This window comes from Cucurbita moschata, unplaced genomic scaffold (genome assembly GCF_002738365.1).
Source record: "Cucurbita moschata cultivar Rifu unplaced genomic scaffold, Cmos_1.0 Cmo_Scf00059, whole genome shotgun sequence".
In the NCBI taxonomy this organism is placed as follows: domain Eukaryota; kingdom Viridiplantae; phylum Streptophyta; class Magnoliopsida; order Cucurbitales; family Cucurbitaceae; genus Cucurbita; species Cucurbita moschata.
Genome location: NW_019268575.1, coordinates 546,253 through 552,252, shown reverse-complemented (window position 1 = coordinate 552,252; position 6,000 = coordinate 546,253).

Below are 6,000 nucleotides of genomic sequence, written 5' to 3'. Positions count from 1 at the left end.
CCAAAGCTACTACGACTCCTTGATGCTAGTGCTACTTAACGTTGCTCTGTGAAATTTAATTCCACCTAAGGTGTCAAAAAATCATGTGAGTGAAGAAAAGACATGCCGAAAGGACTCATGTTGGTCTGTGGTGATAGTTTTTACTCTTAGAAGCGAGGAGTAAATAACCTGACAATATTGTTAGGGGAATATTAGGGCCATTAAGTGCCAAATTCATATTTTGAAGCTTGGACATGGGTGCTTACAACTAGAATCTTGAAACCCAACCAAATTATCAACATCAAAATAACTATAAAATCTCAAAAGATTCCTCCCACTTTTATTAGACTTAAATATACAACATTTTAAGCCTATAAAGAAACCCCACAACTCTCTATAGAATTATTACATGTGAAAGCAATCAAACATAAAAGAAAGAAAAAAAAAAAAAAAAAGGTTTCGTGGGACCAAAATGAGTGAGGGAGACTTTACTTCATTTTTCCCAAGGGTGTATCAATTCAAACTTATGGGAAGGAATATTATTTTAAGTAAAATCCATCATCAAAAGCTGCCTAAATGTAGTTTTTAAAGTCACATCTTTTAGAAAGTCAATACGAGTTCTCTGGTCAAAATACCTCAAATGAAGCATGTCCATTCAAACTATTAAAATTGCACCAAAAAAAAGTCGTACGCAAAAAGTTCATTTTGAAGCTCCAGTTGAATTGAGCTTGCTTGTCCAAAACGCGTTTGTTCAAATCGTCGTCTTTTGACTTGCAATGAGCATTTAAAACTGATTTTGTTTGATAATTGTAAAAAGTCACTTGACATTTGCTTTCTGGTGCTTGCCCTTTTTTCCCTGCAACTTATCTATTGGATCCTCCAAAACATGTGTTAATAAGAATGCTTGATTCCAAAGCAAACAATAAGATAAAATTGAAGCTAGTTAGAGTCTTCATTTTTTTTTAGATACTCAAATCTCTTTTGTTGATGCTTAATCATTTGGATTTTGGTTCATTATATAGCGGGAAAAAAAAAACTTGTGTTGAACAAGCAGTTAAAGATGTTTGGGAAGCTGATTAAAGGTTAATATCCATCCCAAAAAAAATAAATTGCTATGAATGTTTTGGTTGTATATTCATATTTGTTGCATAGTTATAAATATCAATTCTTTTTCATTTGCTATTTTTGGAGGAGATAGAAAAACAAAGTTGTGTTAAACACAAACTACACGCTTGTATTTTCTATATTTTCTCCTTAATTAGCATTATCAATATTTTATATTTTTATCAATTTTTTATGCACATTAAACTGGAAGAAAATAGATATGATTAATAAGAACGAGAATCAAAACAAAACAAAAATTTAAATGTGGGGTGGAATGTTGAAACACATCAGAATAGAAGAAGATCTATAACAGCCAAATTCATCGCTAGTCGATATTGTCCACTTTGACACGTTCTGTATCGTCGTCTGCTTCACAGTTTTAAATCGCGTTTTTAAGGAGAAATTTCCACCTTAAATATTCCTATTTAGCCTAAGACTGTTACTACACATTTAACCTGACATTTAATGCAGAGTTACTTTAATGAACCTTTAATATAAATTCCACATTAACTTGTGCCTCACTTATTACTTCGGGAATAAATAAATACAAAGAAATTAAAAAAAAAAACATTACTGAATTAGATGTCTTATTACTAACCTATAGACTAGTAATTATAAATATGTTGAACCAATATTAATCTATCGTTTGTTAAATGCAAATACAACTCAACCTAAAGTTTATTAAATACAAATACAACTCAACCTATATTGACCTATACTATTGTCAAATGCAAATACAACTCAACCTATTAACAAATACTATTGTCAAATGCAAATACAAATCTACTAACTTATACTATTAAATTTGAAATGCGAATCTATCCTATGCAAGTGTCATGGTCTCGGGGTTGCGACGCCTCCGTCAGGCTTACAGCGGCACCTTTCCTTTATGTGAAAAATATAGTAGCACGAGTCTTGAGTGTTTTAAAAATATTCAGTAAGCAACCCTCTATTGAGGTTATGATGCAAGAACAGGCAAATTCAATGATGAGACCTATCATAATAGTCTATTTTCCCAAGGTACTATCCTAACGGGCAGCTTGGATATGTACCATATACTTTACGCATGACCCATATGTGCGAGTATGGACCCACCAGTCGGTTTGCACACCCCTGGCCCCTTTCCTTGTCAGGCGAGCATGCTTTGGTAGCTCTCTATGCCGGATACCCGTTAGAAATGGTAGCCGTCACCTAATCTTGCATGAAATAATTTTAAACATACATCTAATCATTTAAACGAGCTAAGCCTTTATTATACCTATTTTCTTTTCATCCTCAAGGAAAATTTACTGAGTTAGGTTGGTTTTCTTTATTATACATATTTTCTTTTCTTTTCAGCCTTTATTCTATATATTTTCTTTTCGGCCTTTATTATACAAATAATTGTCATAGTTGGTTGGTTTTATATTAATGAGTTGGAATTGACCATAAGTTTTTTTTAATAGAAAATTGATTGAGTTTTTTTTTTTTTTTTTTCATATATGGATGTTCTTATCTTAACCTTTTCATTTTCAATTATTATACATATTTTCTTTTCATCGTTGTGACGACAAAACTCATTCATAACGAGCTTTTTACTGTTGAAAATGTAGAGAAAATGGGAAACAAAGTATACATCATGTAAACCACAATTTCTGTGTATGAACAGTTAACTCCTTTCCATTCTAAGTACGGCTAAAATCTTCATTTGACGGTAGAAAAATAAATAATAAAATATGGTTTCTTTAACCCACTTTCCCAAGTTTTCTCTCCACTGCTCATTCCCCTAAGACACTCCTTAACTAACTTCTCTCTCAATGTTCACTGTAGAGTCACTTTGCCTACAGATTTCCCTATCAGATACCATTGTTGGCATATTACAGCAAGTTTTCCAATTTGAATTCTCAAAAGTACGAATAAGGAATTTCCCCTTAAAAAAAAGACAAACTTAGCAGAGTTGTTAAATCCTTTTTTCCATTAGGTGAGATCTCACATCTGTTAGAGAAGAGAACAAAATTCTTTGTAAGGATGTAAAAACCTCTCCTAAGCACACACGTCTTAAAAACTTGATTGGAAACTCAGAAAAGAAAGCCGGACAATATCTGTTAGCGGCAGACTTGAGTTGTTACAAATAATATTAGAGGAAGTTGTCGGGCAGTTTGCCAGTGAGGATATTGAGCCCCAAGGCTCAGATATCGGATGGTGTGCAAGCGAGGATCCTGAGCCCCCAAGGCTCAGTTATCGAATGGTGTGCCAGCAAGAATGTTGAGCCCACATCGATTGGAGAAGAAAATAAAACATTCTTTACAAGTGTGTGAAACCTCTATTTAGTAGACGTGTTTTAAAACCCTGAGTGGAAGGGCAAAAGGGAAAACCCAAAAAGACGCTTTTTTTTTTTTTTACAATTTTTAGCTCTGTAATAATTTGGAAAAGCCATAAGACGAAAATATCTGCTAGAGGTGGACTTGGTGAACCGCTAGAGGTGGACGAAAATATCTACGAAAATATCTGAGGCTAGAAATCTGAGCCAAAATCAAACCCTAAGCCTCGGTGAACTGCAACCAAAACCAGCTTTGTAACCATTAAGCAGCCATGGTCCATTGGTGCAACAACCAAAAACCAACCCAGTAAGCCCATGCTAATGTCGTAGCCTAGGAATCTTCATTACCTGCCGATCCAGCAACTCACGGTAGACCCAACACGCATCTAGCCAATGAGCACATCCTTCAGCAGAGTAGGCACTCGGACCAAAACTCTCGTTCCTTAGCACAGTAGCCTCACGACCTAAGCACTTAACTCGATAGTAGTCCGGCCTAGATTGCAAGATGTGTGCATATCCTGACCCTATGGTACATGTGCTTACCCGCGCGCCAAGCCCAACCCATGTCCCTTTCAAGCATCAACTTCATGGCTCGGCTTGGCTCGGTACAATGTGACTGAAACTGTTGGCTTATTGGCCCTTGATCTCACATTAATTAATTTCAATGAATTAATTATTGATGTTTTGATGATAACAAACCTACTTTTAATTATTAACTATTTTCAGTTTTTTGAACTGTCCACAGTATAAGGTCGGGAATAACGATTACAACAACTTTTCAATTACTCAAATCAGAGCTAAAACGAAGAAATTAGAGTCGAGACAACTTACCCGACGTGATGATGTGGCAACAAAATCAAAATGATGGACAAATCAAAATATACAAAGTATGACATTTATAATATTGGAAGAGTAACAAATGGTGGAGTTTTTCTTATTATTACATTTCTAAATAAAATTATTTTTACAAAATATAAATTTGAATATAACCGTTACTCACATCGAATTTTATTATTACTATATTATATTATTATATTATTATATTTTAAAATTTTGATAGTTACTCACATCATTTTTATTATTATTATATTATTATATTTATAATAAATTTTGAATTTCATTTGACTGTTACTCACATAACTTTTGATTATTATTATATTATATTACTATTATATTAAAATTTTGAAATAAATGAATTTAGAAAATTTTCTTATTTAATTACTTTTAATCTCCACCTTCCATTATTCCTAACACAATCCAATGGTCAATATTCAATCCTACATTTTGCCACTTTTCTCCTCTATATAAACTCATCTTCCCCACATTTTTAAAACACACAACTTACATACATTCTTCAATCCTCATTTGTTCAAAGTCTCCCTTGTTTGTTGCTCTCTCCAAGCTTACAAGTTTATTTTTTTTCATCTTATTCTTGAGAGGGATTATTATTATATTGTGAGGAAATAGTTGTGAGTATCCCAAATTGTAAATCTACTCTTTGAGAGAGTTGTGGTGTGATATTATCAAACTCAAATACTTGTTTCGGTTTGATCCTGCGCCGTGGAAAGGATTGAGTTTGCTCTTGAACTCGTAAAAAGAGCGGTGTACCGGTTTGGCTCTGATCCGTGGAAAGAGTCGGAAAAGTTCTTTATTCAAATTCCCAAGAGGCGCTTGGGGAGTGGAGTAGGTCGAGTTTGACCGAACCACTATAAAACTACGGTGTCATTTTCTCTAACTCTTTCCTATTTAATTTCAAGATTATTATTATGATTTATTGCATGTTCTACTTGATTATTGTTTTGACTTGAATTATTTTGTTTTAGTAATTATCATCTTCTACTTATTTGTAAAAAGTTTCATCATTAGAAAAATTAATCAAGTTTAAACACTTTTATCGTTAAAACCCTATTCACCCCCCCTCTAGGGTTGCCATACCAATCCAACAGAAACGACGTGAACGGCTTTGTTTACAAATTTTCAATTCGTTTCACTACTTTAAACCTTTCCTACAAATTTGTACCCTTCTATAACCCGATTTAGCACTTTTAATAGCATTTGAGATGAATATGACTACGGTTTGACCAGATTAAAGTATAATAAGCTAAGTAGATAAATTTGTTTTAATTTCAAGGAACAAATTTGGAGTAGCTCCAAAGATAAACTAACATATTTTTAACCTACTCAAGTGAGTGGCTCTATTAATTGATTGGTTGAATGAATTCTATTAATTGATTGGTTGAATGAATTCTATTACATATTATGACACATACTCATTATCCTTGCACGTGTCATAATAATGATTGCTATGCTATTCAATATCGTATTATGCCATGTTTATAAGCTATACTATAGTGTGACTACACTATGTTGTAATAATATGTTATCATGATGATAATCTATGGTGTGTAAATCTCCATAGACCATGTCATGTAAGTTATGTTATGTATGAAAGACTTGATAGGAACTATATCTACGTAATTCACAGACTCGTGAGTTCATGAAAGAAGCCTAGGGGTACATGAGCCCTAGTGAGTCCATGTGCTCGTGATTGGGTCGTGTGTAGGAGAGTACTATACATCGAACATTGCCGGACTAGAAAGCTACCTAAGGCCATGCCA